Below are 26,322 nucleotides of genomic sequence, written 5' to 3'. Positions count from 1 at the left end.
TGGAATGGAATGGAATGGAATGGAATGGAATGGAATGGAATGGAATGGAATTTAATGGAATGGAATGGAATGGAATCGAATGGAATCGAATGGAATGGAATGGAATGGAATGGAATGGAATGGAATCAAATCAACCCGAGTTGAATGGAATGGATTGGAATGGAATGGAATGGAATCGAATGGAATGGAATGGAATGGAATCGAATGGAATCGAATGGAATCGAATGGAATGGAATGGTATAGAATGGAATGGAATGGAATGGAATGGAATTGAATGGAATGGAATGGAATGGAATGGAATGGAATGGAATGGAATCAACCCGAGTAGAATGGAATGGAATGGAATGGAATGGAATGGAATGGAATGGAATGGAATGGAATGGAATGGAATGGAATGGAATCAACCCGAGGAGAATGGAATGGAATGGAATGGAATGGAATGGAATGGAATGGAATGGAATGGAATGGAATGGAATGGAATCAACCCGAGGAGAATGGAATGGATTGGAATGGAATGGAATGGAATGGAATCGAATGGAATCAAACGGAATGGAATGGAATGGAATGGAATGGAATGGAATGGAATGGAATGGAATGGAATGGAATGGAATGGAATCTACCCGAGTAGAATGGAATGGATTGGAATGGAATGGATTGGAATGGAATCGAATGGAATGGAATGGAATGGAATGGAATGGAATGGAATGGAATGGAATGGAATCAACCCGAGTAGAACGGAATGGAATGGAATGGAATGGAATGGAATGGAATGGAATGGAATGGAACGGAACGGAACGGAATGGAATGGAATGGAATGGAATGGAATGGAATGGAATGGAATGGAATGGAAAGGAATGGAATGGAATCAACCCGAGTAGAATGGAATGGATTGGAATGGAATGGAATGGAATGGAATGGAATGGAATGGAATGGAATGGAATGGAATCAACCCGAGTAGAATGGAATGGATTGAAATGCAATGAAATGGAATGGAATGGAAAGGAATGGAATGGAGTGGAATGGAATGGAATGGAATGGAATCAACCCAAGTAGAAAGGAATGGATTGGAATACAATGGAATGGAATGGAATGGAATGGAATTCAATAGAATAGAATGGAATGGAATGGAATGGAATCGAATGGAAACCAATGGAATCGAATGGAATGGAGTGGAATAGAATGGAATCAACCCGAATAGAACGGAACGAACGAAACGGAACGGAACGGAACGGAATGGAATGGAATGAATTGAAATGGAATGGAATCGAATGGAACCGAATGGAACCGAATGGAATGGAATCGAATGGAATGGAATGGAATGCAATGGAATGGAATGAACCCGAGTAGAATGGAATGGATTGGAATGGAATGGAATGGAATGGAATGGAATGGAATGGAATGGAATGGAATGGAATGGAATGGAATGGAATGGAATGGAATCAACCCGAGTAGAACGGAATGGAATGGAATGGAATGGAATGGAATAGAAAGGAAGGGAATTCAATGGAATAGAATGCAATGGAATGGAATGGAATGGAATGAACCGGAGTAGAACGGAATGGAATGGAATTGAATGGAATGGAATGGAATGGAATGGAATGGAATGGAATGGAATCGAATAGAAAGGAATGGAACGGAATGGAATGGAATGGAATCGAATGGAATGGAATGGAATGGAATGGAATGAAATGGAATGGAATGGAATGGAATGGATTGGAATGGAATGGAATCGAATGGAATGGATTGAAATGGAATGGAATGGAATGGAATGGAATCAAATCAACCCGAGTAGAATGGAATGGATTGGAATGCAATGGAATGGAATGGAATGGAATGGAATGGAATTGAATGGAATGGAATGGAATGGAATGGAATGGAATGGAATCGAATGGAATCGAATGGAATGGAATGGAATGGAATAGAATGGAATGGAAAGGAATGTAATGGAATGGAATCTACCGGAGTAGAATGGAATGGATTGGAATGGAATGGATTGGAATGGAATGGAATGGAATGGAATCGAATGGAATGGAATGGAATGGAATGGAATGGAATCAACCCGAGTAGAATGGAATGGATTGGAATGGAATGGAATGGAATGGAATGGAATGGAATGGAATGGAATGGAATCAACCCGAGTAGAATGGAATGGATTGAAATGCAATGAAATGGAATGGAATGGAAAGGAATGGAATGGAGTGGAATGGAATGGAATGGAATGGAATCAACCCAAGTAGAAAGGAATGGATTGGAATACAATGGAATGGAATGGAATGGAATGGAATTCAATAGAATAGAATGGAATGGAATGGAATGGAATCGAATGGAAACCAATGGAATCGAATGGAATGGAGTGGAATAGAATGGAATCAACCCGAATAGAACGGAACGAACGAAACGGAACGGAACGGAACGGAATGGAATGGAATGAATTGAAATGGAATGGAATCGAATGGAACCGAATGGAACCGAATGGAATGGAATGGAATGGAATGGAATGGAATGGAATGGAATGGAATGAACCCGAGTAGAATGGAATGGATTGGAATGGAATGGAATGGAATGGAATGGAATCGAATGGAATGGAATGGAATGGAATGGAATGGAATGGAATGGAATGGAATGGAATCAACCCGGGTAGAACGGAATGGAATGGAATGGAATGGAATGGAATAGAAAGGAAGGGAATTCAATGGAATAGAATGCAATGGAATGGAATGGAATGGAATGAACCGGAGTAGAACGGAATGGAATGGAATTGAATGGAATGGAATGGAATGGAATGGAATGGAATGGAATGGAATGGAATGGAATGGAATCGAATAGAAAGGAATGGAACGGAATGGAATGGAATGGAATCGAATGGAATGGAATGGAATGGAATGGAATGAAATGGAATGGAATGGAATGGAATGGATTGGAATGGAATGGAATCGAATGGAATGGATTGAAATGGAATGGAATGGAATGGAATGGAATCTAATCAACCCGAGTAGAATGGAATGGATTGGAATGCAATGGAATGGAATGGAATGGAATGGAATGGAATGGAATGGAATGGAATGGAATGGAATGGAATGGAATGGAATCGAATGGAATCGAATGGAATGGAATGGAATGGAATGGAATGGAATGGAATGGAAAGGAATGTAATGGAATGGAATCTACCGGAGTAGAATGGAATGGATTGGAATGGAATGGATTGGAATGGAATGGAATGGAATGGAATGGAATGGAATGGAATGGAATCAACCCGAGTAGAACGGAATGGAATGGAATGGAATGGAATGGAATGGAATGGAATGGAATGGAATGGAATGGAATGGAATGGAATGGAATTTAATGGAATGGAATGGATTGGAATCGAATGGAATTGAATGGAATGGAATGGAAGGGAATGGAATGGAATGGAATAGAATGAAATCAACCCGAGTAGAACAGAATGGAATGGAATGGAATGGAATGGAATGGAATGGAATGGAATCAAATGGAATGGAATGGAATCAACCCGAGTAGAATGGAATGGATTGAAATGGAATGGAATGGAATGGAATGGAATTGAACGGAATGGAATGGAATGGAATGGAATGGAATGAAATCAACCCGAGTAGAACGTAATGGAATGGAATGGAATGGAATGGAAAGGAAAGGAATGGAATGGAATGGAATGGAATGGAATGGAATGGAATGGAATGGAATGGAATCAACCCGAGTAGAATGGAATGGATTGGAATGGAATGTAATGGAATGGAATGGAATGGAATGGAATGGAATCAACCCGAGTAGAATGGAATGGATTGGAATGGACTGGAATGGAATGGAATGGAATGGAAAGGAATGGAATGGAATGGAATGGAATGGAATGGAATGTAACGGAATGGAATGGAATGGAATAGATTGGAATCAACCCGAGTAGAACGGAATGGAATGGAATGGAATGGAATGCAAAAGAATGGAATGGAATGGAATGGAATGGAATGGAATGGAATGGAATGGAATGGAATCGAAAGGAATGGAATGGAAAGGAATGGAATGGAATGGAATGGAATGGAATGGAATCAAACCGAGTAGAATGGAATGGATTGGAATGGACTGGAATGGAATGGAATGGAATGGAATGGAATGGAATGGACTGGAATGGAATGGAATGGAATGGAATGGAATGGAATGGAATGGAATGGAATGGAATGGAATAGAATCAACCCGAGTAGAACGGAATGGAATGGAATGGAATGGAATGGAATGGAATGGAATGGAATGGAATGGAATGGAATGGAATGGAATGGAATCAACCCGAGTAGAATGGAATGGATTGAAATGGAATGGAATGGAATGGAATGGAATGGAATGGAATGGAATGGAATGGAATGGAATAAACCCGAGTAGAACGGAATGGATTGGAATGGAATGGAATGGAATGGCATGGAATGAAACCAACCCGAGTAGAACGTAATGGAATGGAATGGAATGGAATGGAAAGGAAAGTAATGGAATGGAATGGAATGGAATGGAATGGAATGGAATGGAATGGAATGGAATGGAATCAACCCGAGTAGAATGGAATGGATTGAAATGGAATGGAATGGAATCGAATGGAATGGAATGGAATGGAATGGTATCAACCCGAGTAGAACGGAATGGATTGGAATGGAATGGAATGGAATGGAATCGTATGGAATCGAAAGGAATGGAATGGAATGGAATGGAATGGAATGGAATGGAATGGAAAGGAATGGAATGGAATGGAATGGAATAAAATTTAATGGAATGGAATGGAATGGAATGGAATGGAATGGAATTGAATGGAATGGAATCAACCCGTGTAGAATGGAATGGATTGGAATGGAATGGAATGGAATGGAATGGAATGGAATGGAATGGAATGCAATCAACCCGAGTAGAATGGAATGGATTAGAATGGAATGGAATGGAATGGAATGGAATGGAATGGAATCAACCCGAGTAGAATGGAATGGATTGGAATGGAACGGAATGGAATGGAATGGAATGGAATGGAATGGAATGGAATGGAATCAACCCGAGTAGAATGGAATGGATTGGAATGGAACGGAATGGAATGGAATGGAATGGAATGGAATGGAATGGAATGGAATCAACCCGAGTAGAATGGAATGGATTGGATTGGAATGGAATGGAATGGAATCGAACGGAATGGAATGGAATGGAATGGAATGGAATGGAATGGAATGGAATGAAATTTAATGGAATGGAATGGAATGGAATCGAATGGAATCGAATGGAATCGAATGGAATGGAATGGAATAGAATGGAATCAACCCGAGTAGAACGGAATGGAATGGAATGGAATGGAAAGGAATGGAATGGAATGGAATGGAATGGAATGGAATGGAATGGAATGGAATGGAATGGAATGGAATCAACCCGAGTAGAATGGAATGGATTGAAATGGAATGGAATGGAATCGAATGGAATGGAATGGAATGGAATGGAATCAACCCGAGTAGAATGGAATGGATTGGAATGGAATGGAAAGGAATGGAATGGAATGGAATGGAATGGAATGGAATGAAATCAACCCGAGTAGAACGTAATGGAATGGAATGGAATGGAATGGAATGGAATAAAATTTAATGGAATGGAATGGAATGGAATGGAATGGAATGGAATGGAATGGAATTGAATGGAATGGAATCAACCCGAGTAGAATGGAATGGATTGGAATGGAATGGAATGGAATGGAATGGAATGGAATGGAATGCAATCAACCCGAGTAGAATGGAATGGATTGGAATGGAATGGAATGGAATGGAATGGAATGGAATGGAATCAACCCGAGTAGAATGGAATGGATTGGAATGGAACGGAATGGAATGGAATGGAATGGAATGGAATGGAATCAACCCGAGTAGAATGGAATGGATTGGATTGGAATGGAATGGAATGGAATCGAACGGAATGGAATGGAATGGAATGGAATGGAATGGAATGGAATGGAATGAAATTTAATGGAATGGAATGGAATGGAATCGAATGGAATCGAATGGAATTGAATGGAATGGAATCTAATAGAATGGAATCAACCCGAGTAGAACGGAATGGAATGGAATGGAATGGAAAGGAATGGAATGGAATGGAATGGAATGGAATGGAATGGAATGGAATGGAATGGAATGGAATGGAATGGAATGGAATCCAATGGAATGGAAAGGAATGGAATGGAATGGAATGGAATGGAATGGAATGGAATGGATTGGAATGGAATGGAATCAACACGAGTAGAATGGAATGGATTGGAATGGACTGGACTGGACTGGAATGGAATGGAATGGAGTCAAATCAACCCGAGTAGAATGGAATGGATTGGAATGGAATGGAATGGAATCAAATGGAATGGAATGGAATGGAATTGAATGGAATCGAATGGAATGGAAAGGAATGGAATGGAATGGAATGGAATGGAATGGAATCAACCCGAGTAGAATGGAATGGATTGGAATGGAATGGAATCGAATGGAATGGAATGGAATGGAATGGAATGGAATGGAATGGAATGGAATGGATTCGAATGGAATCGAATGGAATGGAATGGAATGGAATGGAATGGAATGGAATGGAATCAACCCGAGTAGAACGGAATGGAAAGGAATGGAATGGAATGCAATGGAATTTAATGGAATGGAATGGAATGGAAGGGAATTTAAAGGAATGGAATGGAATGGAATGGAATGGAATGGAATGGAATGGAATGGAATGGAATGGAATGGAATGGAATCAACCCGAGTAGAACGGAAAGGATTGGAATGGAATGGAATGGAATGGAATCGAATGGAATGGAATGGAATGGAATGGAATGGAATGGAATGGAAAGGAAATGAATGGAATGGAATGGAATGGAATAAAATTTAATGGAATGGAATGGAATGGAATGGAATGGAATGGAATGGAATCGAATGGAATGGAATGGAATGGAATGGAATGGAATGGAATGGAATGGAATCGACCCGAGTAGAATGGAATGTATTGGAATGGAACGTAATGGAATGGAATGGAATGGAATGGAATGGAATGGAATCAACTCGAGTAGAATGGAATTGATTGGAATGGACTGGAATGGAATGGAATGGAATGGAACGGAATGGAATGGAATGGAATGGAATGGAATGGAATGGAAAGGAATGGAATGGAATGGAATAGATTGGAATCAACCCGAGTAGAACGGAATGGAATGGAATGGAATGGAATGCAATAGAATGGAATGGAATGGAATGGAATGGAATGGAATGGAATGGAATGGAATGGAATGGAATGGAATGGAATCAAAAGGAATGGAATTTAATGGAATGGAATGGAATGGAATGGAACGGAATGGAATCAACCCGAGTAGAATGGAATGGATAGGAATGGACTGGAATGGAATGGAATGGAATGGAATGGAATGGAATGGAATGGAATCAACCCGAGTAGAATGGAATGGATTGAAATGGAATGGAATGGAATCGAATGGAATGGAATGGAATGGAATGGAATCAACCCGAGTAGAACGGAATGGATTGGAATGGAATGGAATGGAATGGAATCGTATGGAATCGAAAGGAATGGAATGGAATGGAATGGAATGGAATGGAATGGAATGGAATGGAATGGAATGGAATGAAATCAACCCGAGTAGAACGTAATGGAATGGAATGGAATGGAATGGAATGGAAAGGAATGGAATGGAATGGAATGGAATAAAATTTAATGGAATGGAATGGAATGGAATGGAATTGAATGGAATCAACCCGAGTTGAATGGAATGGATTGGATTGGAATGGAATGGAATGGAATGGAATGGAATGGAATGGAATGGAATGGAATGGAATCAACCCGAGTTGAATGGAATGGATTGGAATGGAATGGAATGGAATGGAATGGAATGGAATGGAATGGAATGGAATGGAATGGAATGGAATCAACCCGAGTAGAATGGAATGGATTGAAATGGAATGGAATGGAATCGAATGGAATGGAATGGAATGGAATGGAATCAACCCGAGTAGAACGGAATGGATTGGAATGGAATGGAATCGAATGGAATGGAATGGAATGGAATCGAGTGGAATGGAATGGAATGGAATGGAAAGGAAAGGAATGGAATGGAATGGAATGGAATAAAATTTAATGGAATGGAATGGAATGGAATGGAATGGAATGGAACCGAATTGAATGGAATGGAATGGAATGGAATGGAATGGAATGGAATCAACACAAGTAGAATGGAATGGATTGGAATGGAATGGAATGGAATGGAATGGAATGGAATGGAATGGAATCAACCCGAGTAGAATGGAATGGATTGGAATGGACTGGAATGGAATGGAATGGAATGGAACGGAATGGAATGGAATGGAATGGAATGGAATGTAACGGAATGGAATGGAATGGAATAGATTGGAATCAACCCGAGTAGAACAGAATGGAATGGAATGGAATGGAATGCAATAGAATGGAATGGAATGGAATGGAATGGAATGGAATGGAATGGAATGGAATGGAATGGAATCGAAAGGAATGGAATGGAATGGAATGGAATGGAATGGAATGGAATCAACCCGAGTAGAATGGAATGGATTGGAATGGAATGGAATGGAATGGAATCGAATGGAATGGAATGGAATGGAATGGAATGGAATGGAATGGAATGGAATGGAATGGATTCGAATGGAATCGAATGGAATGGAATGGAATGGAATGGAATGGAATGGAATGGAATCAACCCGAGTAGAACGGAATGTAATGGAATGGAATGGAATGCAATGGAATTTAATGGAATGGAATGGAATGGAAGGGAATTTAAAGGAATGGAATGGAATGGAATGGAATGGAATGGAATGGAATGGAATGGAATGGAATGGAATGGAATGGAATCAACCAGAGTAGAACGGAAAGGATTGGAATGGAATGGAATGGAATGGAATCGAATGGAATGGAATGGAATGGAATGGAATGGAATTTAATGGAAAGGAAATGAATGGAATGGAATGGAATGGAATAAAATTTAATGGAATGGAATGGAATGGAATCGAATGGAATGGAATGGAATGGAATGGAATGGAATGGAATGGAATGGAATCGACCCGAGTAGAATGGAATGGATTGGAATGGAATGGAATGGAATCAAAAGGAATGGAATTTAATGGAATGGAATGGAATGGAATGGAACGGAATGGAATCAACCCGAGTAGAATGGAATGGATAGGAATGGACTGGAATGGAATGGAATGGAATGGAATGGAATGGAATGGAATGGAATGGAATGGAATGGAATGGAATCAACCCGAGTAGAATGGAATGGATTGAAATGGAATGGAATGGAATCGAATGGAATGGAATGGAATGGAATGGAATCTACCCGAGTAGAACGGAATGGATTGGAATGGAATGGAATGGAATGGAATCGTATGGAATCGAAAGGAATGGAATGGAATGGAATGGAATGGAATGGAATGGAATGGAATGGAATGGAATGAAATCAACCCGAGTAGAACGTAATGGAATGGAATGGAATGGAATGGAATGGAAAGGAATGGAATGGAATGGAATGGAATAAAATTTAATGGAATGGAATGGAATGGAATGGAATTGAATGGAATCAACCCGAGTTGAATGGAATGGATTGGATTGGAATGGAATGGAATGGAATGGAATGGAATGGAATGGAATGGAATGGAATGGAATCAACCCGAGTTGAATGGAATGGATTGGAATGGAATGGAATGGAATTGAATGGAATGGAATGGAATGGAATGGAATGGAATGGAATGGAATGGAATCAACCCGAGTAGAATGTAATGGATTGAAATGGAATGGAATGGAATCGAATGGAATGGAATGGAATGGAATGGAATCAACCCGAGTAGAACGGAATGGATTGGAATGGAATGGAATCGAATGGAATGGAATGGAATGGAATCGAGTGGAATGGAATGGAATGGAATGGAAGGGAATGGAATGAAATCAACCCGAGTACAACGTAATGGAATGGAATGGAATGGAATGGAAAGGAAAGGAATGGAATGGAATGGAATGGAATAAAATTTAATGGAATGGAATGGAATGGAATGGAATGGAATGGAACCGAATTGAATGGAATGGAATGGAATGGAATGGAATGGAATGGAATCAACACAAGTAGAATGGAATGGATTGTAATGGAATGGAATGGAATGGAATGGAATGGAATGGAATGGAATCAACCCGAGTAGAATGGAATGGATTGGAATGGACTGGAATGGAATGGAATGGAATGGAACGGAATGGAATGGAATGGAATGGAATGGAATGTAACGGAATGGAATGGAATGGAATAGATTGGAATCAACCCGAGTAGAACAGAATGGAATGGAATGGAATGGAATGCAATAGAATGGAATGGAATGGAATGGAATGGAATGGAATGGAATGGAATGGAATCGAAAGGAATGGAATGGAATGGAATGGAATGGAATGGAATGGAATCAACCCGAGTAGAATGGAATGGATTGGAATGGAATGGAATGGAATGGAATCGAATGGAATGGAATGGAATGGAATGGAATGGAATGGAATGGAATGGAATGGATTCGAATGGAATCGCATGGAATGGAATGGAATGGAATGGAATGGAATGGAATGGAATCAACCCGAGTAGAACGGAATGTAATGGAATGGAATGGAATGCAATGGAATTTAATGGAATGGAATGGAATGGAAGGGAATTTAAAGGAATGGAATGGAATGGAATGGAATGGAATGGAATGGAATGGAATGGAATGGAATGGAATGGAATGGAATCAACCAGAGTAGAACGGAAAGGATTGGAATGGAATGGAATGGAATGGAATCGAATGGAATGGAATGGAATGGAATGGAATGGAATTTAATGGAAAGGAAATGAATGGAATGGAATGGAATGGAATAAAATTTAATGGAATGGAATGGAATGGAATCGAATGGAATGGAATGGAATGGAATGGAATGGAATGGAATGGAATGGAATGGAATCGACCCGAGTAGAATGGAATGGATTGGAATGGAATGTAATGGAATGGAATGGAATGGAATGGAATGGAATGGAATCAACTCGAGTAGAATGGAATTGATTGGAATGGACTGGAATGGAATGGAATGGAATGGAACGGAATGGAATGGAATAGAATGGAATGGAATGGAATGTAAAGGAATGGAATGGAATGGAATAGATTGGAATCAACCCGAGTAGAACGGAATGGAATGGAATGGAATGGAATGCAATAGAATGGAATGGAATGGAATGGAATGGAATGGAATGGAATGGAATGGAATGGAATGGAATGGAATCAAAAGGAATGGAATTTAATGGAATGGAATGGAATGGAATGGAACGGAATGGAATCAACCCGAGTAGAATGGAATGGATAGGAATGGACTGGAATGGAATGGAATGGAATGGAATGGAATGGAATGGAATGGAATCAACCCGAGTAGAATGGAATGGATTGAAATGGAATGGAATGGAATCGAATGGAATGGAATGGAATCTACCCGAGTAGAACGGAATGGATTGGAATGGAATGGAATGGAATGGAATCGTATGGAATCGAAAGGAATGGAATGGAATGGAATGGAATGGAATGGAATGGAATTGAATGGAATGGAATGAAATCAACCCGAGTAGAACGTAATGGAATGGAATGGAATGGAATGGAATGGAAAGGAATGGAATGGAATGGAATGGAATAAAATTTAATGGAATGGAATGGAATGGAATGGAATTGAATGGAATCAACCCGAGTTGAATGGAATGGATTGGATTGGAATGGAATGGAATGGAATGGAATGGAATGGAATGGAATGGAATGGAATCAACCCGAGTTGAATGGAATGGATTGGAATGGAATGGAATGGAATGGAATGGAATGGAATGGAATGGAATGGAATGGAATGGAATGGAATCAACCCGAGTAGAATGGAATGGATTGAAATGGAATGGAATGGAATCGAATGGAATGGAATGGAATGGAATGGAATCAACCCGAGTAGAACGGATTGGATTGGAATGGAATGGAATCGAATGGAATGGAATGGAATGGAATCGAGTGGAATGGAATGGAATGGAATGGAATGGAATGGAATGAAATCAACCCGAGTACAACGTAATGGAATGGAATGGAATGGAATGGAAAGGAAAGGAATGGAATGGAATGGAATGGAATAAAATTTAATGGAATGGAATGGAATGGAGTGGAATGGAATGGAACCGAATTGAATGGAATGGAATGGAATGGAATGGAATGGAATGGAATCAACACAAGTAGAATGGAATGGATTGGAATGGAATGGAATGGAATGGAATGGAATGGAATGGAATGGAATGGAATCAACCCGAGTAGAATGGAATGGATTGGAATGGACTGGAATGGAATGGAATGGAATGGAACGGAATGGAATGGAATGGAATGGAATGGAATGTAACGGAATGGAATGGAATGGAATAGATTGTAATCAACCCGAGTAGAACAGAATGGAATGGAATGGAATGGAATGCAATAGAATGGAATGGAATGGAATGGAATGGAATGGAATGGAATGGAATGGAATGGAATGGAATGGAATGGAATGGAAAGGAATGGAATGGAATGGAATGGAATGGAATGGAATGGAATGGAATGGAATCAACCCGAGTAGAATGGAATGGATTGGAATGGACTTGAATGGAATGGAATGGAATGGAATGGAATGGAATGGAATGGAATGGAATGGAAAGGAATGGAATGGAATGGAATGGAATAAAATTTAATGGAATGGAATGGAATGGAATGGAATCGAATGGAATGGAATGGAATGGAATGGAATGGAATGGAATGGAATGGAATGGTATCAACCCAAGTAGAATGGAATGGTTTGGAATGGAATGTAATGTAATGGAATGGAATGGAATGGAATCAACCCGAGTAGAATGGAATGGATTGGAATGGACTGGAATGGAATGGAATGGAATGGAACGGAATGGAATGGAATGGAATGGAATGGAATGTAACGGAATAGAATGGAATGGAATAGATTGGAATCAACCCGAGTAGAACGGAATGGAATGGAATGGAATGGAATGCAATAGAATGGAATGGAATGGAATGGAATGGAATGGAATGGAATGGATTGGAATGGAATGGAATGGAATGGAATGGAATGGAATGGAATGGAATGGAATGGAATCGAAAGGAATGGAATGGAATGGAATGGAATGGAATGGAATGGAATGGAATGGAATGGAATGGAATGGAATGGAATGGAATGGAATGGAATCGAAAGGAATGGAATGGAATGGAATGGAATGGAATGGAATGGAATGGAATGGAATGGAATGGAAAGGAATCAACCCGAGTAGAACGGAATGGATTGGAATGGAATGGAATGGAATGGAATGGAATGGAATCAACCCGAGTAGAATGGAGTGGATTGGAATGGAACGGAATGGAATGGAATGGAATTGAATGGAATCGAATGGAATCGAATGGAATGGAATGGAATGGAATGGAATGGAATGGAATGGAATCAACCCGAGTAGAACGGAATGGAATGGAATGGAATGGAATGGAATGGAATGGAATGGAATGGAATGGAATTTAATCGAATGGAATGGAATGGAATCGAATGGAATGGAATGGAATGGAATGGAATGGAATGGAATGGAATGGAATCAAATCAACCCGAGATGAATGGAATGGATTGGAATGGAATGGAATGGAATGGAATGGAATGGAATGGAATGGAATGGAATGGAATGGGATGGAATCAAATCAACCCGAGTAGAGTGGACTGGATTGGAATGGAATGGAATGGAATGGAATGGAATGGAATGGAATGGAATGGAATGGAATGGAATTGAATGGAATCCAATGGAATGGAATGGAATGGAATGGAATGGAATGGAATGGAATGGAATGGAATGGAATGGAATCAACCCGAGTAGAACGGAATGGAATGGAATGGAATGGAATGGAATGGAATGGAATGGAATGGAATGGAATGGAATGGAATGGAATGGAATGGAATGGAATGGAATCGAATGGAATGGAATGGAATGGAATGGAATGGAATGGAATGGAACGGAATGGAATCAACCCGAGCAGAATGGAATGGATAGGAATGGACTGGAATGGAATGGAATGGAATGGAATGGAATGGAATGGAATGGAATGGAATGGAATGGAATCAACCCGAGTAGAATGGAATGGATTGAAATGGAATGGAATGGAATGGAATGGAATGGAATGGAATGGAATGGAATGGAATCAACCCGAGTAGAACGGAATGGATTGGAATGGAATGGAATGGAATGGAATCGTATGGAATCGAAAGGAATGGAATGGAATGGAATGGAATGGAATGGAATGGAATGGAATGAAATCAACCCGAGTAGAACGTAATGGAATGGAATGGAATGGAATGGAATGGAAAGGAATGGAATGGAATGGAATGGAATAAAATTTAATGGAATGGAATGGAATGGAATGGAATGGAATGGAATGGAATGGAATGGAATGGAATGGAATGGTATCAACCCAAGTAGAATGGAATGGTTTGGAATGGAATGTAATGGAATGGAATGGAATGGAATGGAATCAACCCGAGTAGAATGGAATGGATTGGAATGGACTGGAATGGAATGGAATGGAATGGAACGGAATGGAATGGAATGGAATGGAATGGAATGTAACGGAATAGAATGGAATGGAATAGATTGGAATCAACCCGAGTAGAACGGAATGGAATGGAATGGAATGCAATGCAATAGAATGGAATGGAATGGAATGGAATGGAATGGAATGGAATGGATTGGAATGGAATGGAATGGAATGGAATGGAATGGAATGGAATGGAATCGAAAGGAATGGAATGGAATGGAATGGAATGGAATGGAATGGAATGGAATGGAATCAACCCGAGTAGAATGGAATGGATTGGAATGGACTGGAATGGAATGGAATGGAATTGAATGGAATGGAATGGAATGGAATGGAATGGAATGGAATCAACCCGAGTAGAATGGAATGGATTGAAATGGAATGGAATGGAATCGAATGGAATGGAATGGAATGGAATGGAATCAACCCGAGTAGAACGGAATTGATTGGAATGGAATGGAATGGAATGGAATCGTATGGAATCGAAAGGAATGGAATGGAATGGAATGGAATGGAATGGAATGGAATGGAATGAAATCAACCCGAGTAGAACGTAATGGAATGGAATGGAATGGAAAGGAATGGAATGGAATGGAATGGAATAAAATTTAATGGAATGGAATGGAATGGAATGGAATGGAATTGAATTGAATGGAATCAACCCGAGTTGAATGGAATGGATTGGAATGGAACGGAATGGAATGGAATGGAATGGAATGGAATGGAATGGAATGGAATGGAATCAACCCGAGTAGAATGGAATGGATTTGATTGGAATGGAATGGAATGGAATCGAACGGAATGGAATGGAATGGAATGGAAAGGAATGGAATGGAATGGAATGGAATGAAATTTAATGGAATGGAATGGAATGGAATCGAATGGAATCGAATGGAATGGAATGGAATGGAATGGAATAGAATGGAATCAACCCGAGTAGAACGGAATGGAATGGAATGGAATGGAAAGGAATGGAATGGAATGGAATGGAATGGAATGGAATGGAATGGAATCCAATGGAATGGAAAGGAATGGAATGGAATGGAATGGAATGGAATGGAATGGATTGGAATGGAATGGAATCGAATCGAATGGAACGGAATGGAATGGAATGGAATGGAATGGAATCCAATGGAATGGAATGGAATCGAATGGAATCAACCCTAGTAGAATGGAATGGATTTTAATGGACTGGAATGGAATGGAATGGAATGGAATGGAATGGAATGGAATGGAATGGAATGGAATCAACCCGAGTAGAACGGAATGGATTGAAATGGAATGGAATGGAATCGAATGGCATAGAATGGAATGGAATGGAATGGAATGCAATGAAAAGGAATGAATTCAACCAGAGTAGAACGGAATGGAATGGAATGGAATGGAATGGAATGGAATGGAATGGAATGGAATGGAATGGAATGGAATGAAAAGAACCGGAGTAGAAAGGAATGGAATGGAATGGAATGGAATGGTATGGAATGGAATGGAATGGAATGGAACGGAACGGAATGGAATGGAATCATCAACCCGAGTAGAACGGAATGTAATGGAATGCAATGGAATGGAACGGAATTCAATGGAATAGAATGGAATGGAATGGAATGGAGTGGAATGGAATGGAATAGAATGGAATTGAATGGAATCGAGAGGAATAGAATGGAATAGAATGGAATCAACCCGAGCAGAACGGAATGGACTGGAATGGAATGGAATGGAATGGAATGGAATGGAATGGAATGGCATGGAATGGAATGGAATCGAATAGAATGGAATGGAATGGAATGGAATGGAGTTGAAATCAACCCGAGTAGAACGGAACGGAATGGAATGGAATGGAAAGGAAAGGAATGGAATGGAATGGAATTTAATGGAATGGAATCGAATGGAACGGAATGGTCAACCCGAGTAGAACGGAATGGAATGGAATGGAAAGGAATGGAATGGAATGGAATGGAATGAACCCGAGTAGAACGGAAAGGAATGGAATGGAATGGAATGGAATGGAATGGAATGGAATGGAATGGAATGGAATGGAATGGCATGGAATGGAATGATCAAACCGAGTAGAACGGAATGGAATGGAATGGAATGGAATGGAATGGATTGGAATGGAATGGACCCGAGTAGAACGGAATGTAATGTAATGGAATGGAATGGAATGGAATGGAACGGAATGGAATGGAATGAAATGAACCCGAGTAGAACGGAATGGAATGGAATGGAATGGAATGGAATGGAATGGAATGGAAGGGAGTGGAATGGAATGGAATGGAGTGGAGTGGAATGGAATGGAATGGAATGGAATGGAATGGAATGGAATGGAATGGAATGGAATGGAATGGAATGGAATGATTAACCCGAGTAGAATGGAATGTAATGGAATGCAATGGAATGGAATGGAATTCAATGGAATAGAAAGGATTGGAATGGAATGGAGTGGAATGGAATGGAATAGAATGGAATCGAATGGAATCGAGCGGAATGGAATGGAATAGAATAGAATCAACCCGAGCAGAACGGAAAGGAATGGAATGGAATGGAATGGAATGGAATAGAATGGAATGGAATGGAATGGAATCGAATAGAATGGAATGGAATGGAATGGAATGGAATGGAATGGAATGGAATGGAATGGAAATCAACCCGAGTAGAACGGAACGGAATGGAATGGAATGGAATGGAATGGAATGGAATGGAATGGAATGGAATGATCAACCGGAGTAGAACGGAATGGAATGGAATGGAATGGAATGGAATGGAATGGAATGGAATGAAATGGAATGGAATGGAATGAACGCGAGTAGAACGGAATGGAATGGAATGGAAAGGAATGGAATGGAATGGAATGGAAAGGAATGGAATCAACCCGAGTTGAATGGAATGGATTGGAATGGAATGGAATGGAATGGAATGGAATGTAATCAACCCGAGTTGAATGGAATGGAATAGAATGGAATGGAATGGAATGGAATGGAATGGAATGGAATGGAATGGAATGGAATCATCAACCCGAGTAGAACGGAATGTAATGGAATGCAATGGAATGGAATGGAATTCAATGGAATAGAATGGAATGGAATGGAATGGAGTGGAATGGAATGGAATAGAATGGAATCGAATGGAATCGAGTGGAATGGAATGGAATAGAATGGAATCAACCCGAGCAGAACGGAATGGAATGGAATGCAATGGAATGGAATGGAATGGAATGGAATGGAATGGAATCAACCCGAGTAGAATGGAATGTATTGGATTGGAATGGAATGGAATGGAATCGAACGGAATGGAATGGAATGGAATGGAATGGAATGGAATGGAATGGAATGGAATGGAATGAAATGGAATGGAATGGAATGGAATGGATTGGAATGGAATGGAATCGAATGGAATGGATTGAAATGGAATGGAATGGAATGGAATGGAATCAAATAAACCCGAGTAGAATGGAATGGATTGGAATGCAATGGAATGGAATGGAATGGAATGGAATGGAATTGAATGGAATGGAATGGAATGGAATGGAATGGAATGGAATCGAATGGAATCGAATGGAATGGAATGGAATGGAATGGAATGGAATGGAAAGGAATGTAATGGAATGGAATCTACCGGAGTAGAATGGAATGGATTGGAATTGAATGGATTGGAATGGAATGGAATGGAATGGAATCGAATGGAATGGAATGGAATGGAATGGAATGGAATGGAATGGAATCAACCCGAGTAGAACGGAATGGAATGGAATGGAATGGAATGGAATGGAATGGAATGGAATGGAATGGAATGGAATGGAATGGAATTTAATGGAATGGAATGGATTGGAATCGAATGGAATTGAATGGAATGGAATGGAAGGGAATGGAATGGAATGGAATAGAATGAAATCAACCCGAGTAGAACAGAATGGAATGGAATGGAATGGAATGGAATGGAATGGAATGGAATCAAATGGAATGGAATGGAATCAACCCGAGTAGAATGGAATGGATTGAAATGGAATAGAATGGAATGGAATGGAATGGAACGGAATGGAATGGAATGGAATGGAATGGAATGGAATGAAATCAACCCGAGTAGAACGTAATGGAATGGAATGGAATGGAATGGAAAGGAAAGGAATGGAATGGAATGGAATGGAATGGAATGGAATGGAATGGAATGGAATGGAATGGAATGGAATGGAATGGAATGTAACGGAATGGAATGGAATGGAATAGATTGGAATCAACCCGAGTAGAACGGAATGGAATGGAATGGAATGGAAAGCAATAGAATGGAATGGAATGGAATGGAATGGAATGGAATGGAATGGAATGGAATGGAATGGAATCGAAAGGAATGGAATGGAATGGAATGGAATGGAATGGAATGGAATGGAATGGAATGGAATGGAATCAAACCGAGTAGAATGGAATGGATTGGAATGGACTGGAATGGAATGGAATGGAATGGAATGGAATGGAATGGAATGGAATAGAATCAACCCGAGTAGAACGGAATGGAATGGAATGGAATCGAATGGAATGGAATGGAATGGAATGGAATGGAATGGAATGGAATGGAATGGAATGGAATGGAATCAACCCGAGTAGAATGGAATGGATTGAAATGGAATGGAATGGAATGGAATGGAATGGAATGGAATGGAATGGAATGGAATGGAATAAACCCGAGTAGAAAGGAATGGATTGGAATGGAATGGAATGGAATGGCATGGAATGAAACCAACCCGAGTAGAACGTAATGGAATGGAATGGAATGGAATGGAAAGGAAAGTAATGGAATGGAATGGAATGGAATGGAATGGAATGGAATCAACCCGAGTAGAATGGAATGGATTGAAATGGAATGGAATGGAATCGAATGGAATGGAATGGAATGGAATGGAATCAACCCGAGTAGAACGGAATGGATTGGAATGGAATGGAATGGAATGGAATCGTATGGAATCGAAAGGAATGGAATGGAATGGAATGGAATGGAATGGAATGGAATGGAATGGAATGGAATGGAATGGAATGGAATGGAATGAAATCAACCCGAGTAGAACGTAATGGAATGGAATGGAATGGAAAGGAATGGAATGGAATGGAATGGAATAAAATTTAATGGAATGGAATGGAATGGAATGGAATGGAATGGAATTGAATGGAATGGAATCAACCCGAGTAGAATGGAATGGATTGGAATGGAATGGAATGGAATGGAATGGAATGGAATGGAATGCAATCAACCCGAGTAGAATGGAATGGATTGGAATGGAATGGAATGGAATGGAATGGAATGGAATGGAATGGAATCAACCCGAGTAGAATGGAATGGATTGGAATAGAACGGAATGGAATGGAATGGAATGGAATGGAATGGAATGGAATGGAATCAACCCGAGTAGAATGGAATGGATTGGATTGGAATGGAATGGAATGGAATCGAACGGAATGGAATGGAATGGAATGGAATGGAATGGAATGGAATGGAATGAAATTTAATGGAATGGAATGGAATGGAATCGAATGGAATCGAATGGAATCGAATGGAATGGAATGGAATAGAATGGAATCAACCCGAGTAGAACGGAATGGAATGGAATGGAATGGAAAGGAATGGAATGGAATGGAATGGAATGGAATGGAATGGAATGGAATGGAATGGAATGGAATGGAATGGAATGGAATGGAATCAACCGGAGTAGAATGGAATGGATTGAAATGGAATGGAATGGAATCGAATGGAATGGAATGGAATGGAATGGAATCAACCCGAGTAGAACGGAATGGATTGGAATGGAATGGAATGGAATGGCATGGAATGAAATCAACCCGAGTAGAACGTAATGGAATGGAATGGAATGGAATGGAAAGGAAAGTAATGGAATGGAATGGAATGGAATGGAATGGAATGGAATGGAATGGAATGGAATCAACCCGAGTAGAATGGAATGGATTGAAATGGAATGGAATGGAATCGAATGGAATGGAATGGAATGGAATGGAATCAACCCGAGTAGAACGGAATGGATTGGAATGGAATGGAATGGAATGGAATCGTATGGAATCGAAAGGAATGGAATGGAATGGAATGGAATGGAATGGAATGGAATGGAATGGAATGGAATGAAATCAACCCGAGTAGAACGTAATGGAATGGAATGGAATGGAAAGGAATGGAATGGAATGGAATGGAATAAAATTTAATGGAATGGAATGGAATGGAATGGAATGGAATGGAATGGAATGGAATGGAATGGAATGGAATGGAATGGAATCAACCCGAGTAGAATGGAATGGATTGGAATGGAACGGAATGGAATGGAATGGAATGGAATGGAATGGAATCAACCCGAGTAGAATGGAATGGATTGGATTGGAATGGAATGGAATGGAATCGAACGGAATGGAATGGAATGGAATGGAATGGAATGGAATGGAATGGAATGAAATTTAATGGAATGGAATGGAATGGAATCGAATGGAATCGAATGGAATCGAATGGAATGGAATCTAATAGAATGGAATCAACCCGAGTAGAACGGAATGGAATGGAATGGAATGGAAAGGAATGGAATGGAATGGAATGGAATGGAATGGAATGGAATGGAATGGAATGGAATCCAATGGAATGGAAAGGAATGGAATGGAATGGAATGGAATGGAATGGAATGGATTGGAATGGAATGGAATCGAATCGAATGGAACGGAATGGAATGGAATGGAATGGAATTGAATGGAATCCAATGGAATGGAATGGAATCGAATGGAATCAACCCGAGTAGAATGGAATGGATTGGAATGGACTGGAATGGAATGGAATGGAATGGAATGGAAAGGAATGGAATCAACCCGAGTAGAACGGAATGGATTGAAATGGAATGGAATGGAATCGAATGGCATAGAATGGAATGGAATGGAATGGAATGCAATGGAAAGGAATGAATTCAACCAGAGTAGAACGGAATGGAATGGAATGGAATGGAATGGAATGGAATGGAATCAACCCGAGAAGAATGGAATGGATTGGAATGGACTGGAATGGAATGGAATGGAATGGAATGGAATCAAATCAAGCCGAGTAGAATGGAATGGATTGGAATGGACTGGAATGGAATGGAATGGAATGGAATGGAATGGAATGGAATGGAATGGAATGGAATGGAATGGAATGGAATGGAATGAAATGGAATGGAGTGGAATAGAATGGAATGGAATGGAATGGAATCAACCCGAGTAGAATGGAATGGATTGGAATGGAATGGAATGGAATGGAATGGAATGGAATGGAATGGAATGGAATGGAATGGAATGGAATGGAATCAACCCGAGTAGAATGGAATGGATTGGAATGGACTGGACTGGACTGGAATGGAATGGAATGGAATCAAATCAACCCGAGTAGAATGGAATGGATTGGAATGGAATGGAATGGAATCAAATGGAATGGAATGGAATGGAATTGAATGGAATGGAATGGAATGGAATGGAATGGAATGGATTGGAATGGAATGGAATGGAATGGAATCGAATGGAATCGAATGGAATGGAATGGAATGGAATGGAATGGAATGGAATGGATTCGAATGGAATCGAATGGAATGGAATGGAATGGAATGGAATGGAATGGAATGGAATGGAATCAACCCGAGTAGAACGGAAAGAAATGGAATGGAATGGAACGCAATGGAATTCAATGGAATGGAATGGAATGGAAGGGAATTTAAAGGAATGGAATGGAATGGAATCGAATGGAATCGAATGGAATGGAATGGAATGGAATGGAATGGAATGCAATGGAATGGAATGGAATGGAATGGAATGGAATCAACCCGAGTAGAACGGAAAGGATTGGAATGAAATGGAATGGAATGGAATGGAATGGAATGGAATGGAATGGAATGGAATGGAATGGAAAGGAAAGGAATGGAATGGAATGGAATGGAATAAAATTTAATGGAATGGAATGGAATGGAATGGAATGGAATGGAATGGAATGGAATGGAATGGAATGGAATGGAATGGAATGGAATGGAATGGAATCGACCCGAGTAGAATGGAATGGATTGGAATGGAATGTAATGGAATGGAATGGAATGGAATGGAATGGAATGGAATGGAATCAACTCGAGTAGAATGGAATTGATAGGAATGGACTGGAATGGAATGGAATGGAATGGAACGGAATGGAATGGAATGGAATGGAATGGAATGTAAAGGAATGGAATGGAATGGAATAGATTGGAATCAACCCGAGTAGAACGGAATGGAATGGAATGGAATGGAATGCAATAGAATGGAATGGAATGGAATGGAATGGAATGGAATGGAATGGAATGGAATGGAATCAAAAGGAATGGAATGTAATGGAATGGAATGGAATGGAATGGAACGGAATGGAATCAACCCGAGTAGAATGGAATGGATAGGAATGGACTGGAATGGAATGGAATGGAATGGAATGGAATGGAATGGAATGGAATGGAATGGAATCAACCCGAGTAGAATGGAATGGATTGAAATGGAATGGAATGGAATCGAATGGAATGGAATGGAATGGAATGGAATCTACCCGAGTAGAACGGAATGGATTGGAATGGAATGGAATGGAATGGAATCGTATGGAATCGAAAGGAATGGAATGGAATGGAATGGAATGGAATGGAATGGAATGGAATGGAATGGAATGAAATCAACCCGAGTAGAACGTAATGGAATGGAATGGAATGGAAAGGAATGGAATGGAATGGAATGGAATAAAATTTAATGGAATGGAATTGAATGGAATGGAATGGAATGGAATTGAATGGAATGGAATCAACCCGAGTAGAATGGAATGGATTGGAATGGAATGGAATGGAATGGAATGGAATGGAATGGAATGGAATGGAATGCAATCAACCCGAGTAGAATGGAATGGATTGGAATGGAATGGAATGGAATGGAATGGAATGGAATGGAATGGAATCAACCCGAGTAGAATGGAATGGATTGGAATGGAACGGAATGGAATGGAATGGAATGGAATGGAATGGAATGGAATGGAATGGAATGGAATCAACCCGAGTAGAATGGAATGGATTGGATTGGAATGGAATGGAATGGAATCGAACGGAATGGAATGGAATGGAATGGAATGGAATGGAATGGAATGAAATTTAATGGAATGGAATGGAATGGAATCGAATGGAATCGAATGGAATCGAATGGAATGGAATGGAATAGAATGGAATCAACCCGAGTAGAACGGAATGGAATGGAATGGAATGGAAAGGAATGGAATGGAATGGAATGGAATGGAATGGAATGGAATGGAATGGAATGGAATGGAATGGAATGGAATCAACCCGAGTAGAATGGAATGGATTGAAATGGAATGGAATGGAATCGAATGGAATGGAATGGAATGGAATGGAATCAACCCGAGTAGAACGGAATGGATTGGAATGGAATGGAATGGAATGGCATGGAATAAAATCAACCCGAGTAGAACGTAATGGAATGGAATGGAATGGAATGGAAAGGAAAGTAATGGAATGGAATGGAATGGAATGGAATGGAATGGAATGGAATGGAATGGAATCAACCCGAGTAGAATGGAATGGATTGAAATGGAATGGAATGGAATCGAATGGAATGGAATGGAATGGAATGGAATCAACCCAAGTAGAACGGAATGGATTGGAATGGAATGGAATGGAATGGAATCGTATGGAATCGAAGGGAATGGAATGGAATGGAATGGAATGGAATGGAATGGAATGGAATGGAATGGAATGAAATCAACCCGAGTAGAACGTAATGGAATGGAATGGAATGGAAAGGAATGGAATGGAATGGAATGGAATAAAATTTAATGGAATGGAATGGAATGGAATGGAATGGAATGGAATGGAATGGAATGGAATGGAATGGAATGGAATCAACCCGAGTAGAATGGAATGGATTGGAATGGAACGGAATGGAATGGAATGGAATGGAATGGAATGGAATCAACCCGAGTAGAATGGAATGGATTGGATTGGAATGGAATGGAATGGAATCGAACGGAATGGAATGGAATGGAATGGAATGGAATGGAATGGAATGGAATGAAATTTAATGGAATGGAATGGAATGGAATCGAATGGAATCGAATGGAATCGAATGGAATGGAATCTAATAGAATGGAATCAACCCGAGTAGAACGGAATGGAATGGAATGGAATGGAAAGGAATGGAATGGAATGGAATGGAATGGAATGGAATGGAATGGAATGGAATGGAATGGAATCCAATGGAATGGAAAGGAATGGAATGGAATGGAATGGAATGGAATGGAATGGATTGGAATGGAATGGAATCGAATCGAATGGAACGGAATGGAATGGAATGGAATGGAATGGAATGGAATCCAATGGAATGGAATGGAATCGAATGGAATCAACCCGAGTAGAATGGAATGGATTGGAATGGACTGGAATGGAATGGACTGGAATGGAATGGAAAGGAATGGAATCAACCCGAGTAGAACGGAATGGATTGAAATGGAATGGAATGGAATCGAATGGCATAGAATGGAATGGAATGGAATGGAATGCAATGGAAAGGAATGAATTCAACCAGAGTAGAACGGAATGGAATGGAATGGAATGGAATGGAATGGAATGGAATCAACCCGAGAAGAATGGAATGGATTGGAATGGACTGGAATGGAATGGAATGGAATGGAATGGAATCAAATCAAGCCGAGTAGAATGGAATGGATTGGAACGGACTGGAATGGAATGGAATGGAATGGAATGGAATGGAATGGAATGGAATGGAATCAAATCAACCCGAGTAGAATGGAATGGATTGGAATGGAATGGAATGGAATGGAATGGAATGGAATGGAATGGAATGGAATGGAATGAAATGGAATGGAGTGGAATAGAATGGAATGTAATGGAATGGAATCAACCCGAGTAGAATGGAATGGATTGGAATGGAATGGAATGGAATGGAATGGAATGGAATGGAATGGAATCAACCCGAGTAGAATGGAATGGATTGGAATGGACTGGACTGGACTGGAATGGAATGGAATGGAATCAAATCAACCCGAGTAGAATGGAATGGATTGGAATGGAATGGAATGGAATCAAATGGAATGGAATGGAATGGAATTGAATGGAATGGAATGGAATGGAATGGAATGGAATGGAATGGAATGGAATGGAATGGAATGGAATCAACCCGAGTAGAATGGAATGGATTGGAATGGAATGGAATGGAATGGAATCGAATGGAATCGAATGGAATGGAATGGAATGGAATGGAATGGAATGGAATGGATTCGAATGGAATCGAATGGAATGGAATGGAATGGAATGGAATGGAATGGAATGGAATCAACCCGAGTAGAACGGAATGGAATGGAATGGAATGGAACGCAATGGAATTTAATGGAATGGAATGGAATGGAAGGGAATTTAAAGGAATGGAATGGAATGGAATCGAATGGAATCGAATGGAATGGAATGGAATGGAATGGAATGGAATGCAATGGAATGGAATGGAATGGAATGGAATGGAATCAACCCGAGTAGAACGGAAAGGATTGGAATGGAATGGAATGGAATGGAATCGAATGGAATGGAATGGAATGGAATGGAATGGAAAGGAAAGGAATGGAATGGAATGGA

Source organism: Gorilla gorilla, chromosome 17, assembly GCF_029281585.2.
Source record: "Gorilla gorilla gorilla isolate KB3781 chromosome 17, NHGRI_mGorGor1-v2.1_pri, whole genome shotgun sequence".
Lineage (NCBI taxonomy): Eukaryota > Metazoa > Chordata > Mammalia > Primates > Hominidae > Gorilla > Gorilla gorilla.
The sequence above is the reverse complement of the archived record's forward strand: the minus strand, read 5'-3'. Positions refer to the sequence as shown.